The sequence below is a fragment of the Corvus brachyrhynchos genome, unplaced genomic scaffold (assembly GCF_000691975.1).
Source record: "Corvus brachyrhynchos isolate BGI_N302 unplaced genomic scaffold, ASM69197v1 scaffold16, whole genome shotgun sequence".
Classification (NCBI taxonomy): domain Eukaryota; kingdom Metazoa; phylum Chordata; class Aves; order Passeriformes; family Corvidae; genus Corvus; species Corvus brachyrhynchos.
The window spans coordinates 856,804-857,056 of record NW_008238643.1 but is presented as its reverse complement, the minus strand read 5'-3'; positions in this window follow the sequence as shown (position 1 = coordinate 857,056).

Genomic DNA, 253 nt, shown 5'->3' with positions numbered 1-253 from the left:
AGACAACAAGAGATGTTCACAGGAAGATAGCTGAGCCAAGAGAGGGTGGGGCCTCCCTCCACAATCTCTTTTATTAGGAGAAGGGGAAAGGGGAGGACTGGGGGCGGACCCGGGGTGACCGGCCAGTCAGACACTGCTAAAGAGTTTGAGTTACATTTGGTTTTGCCTGCGCTTAGAACAAAGGAGCTCAGAGCACGTGGCAGGAGCAAGTGTCTTTGGGAGGGGGAGGGGAAGCTCAGAACAGGCAGCAACA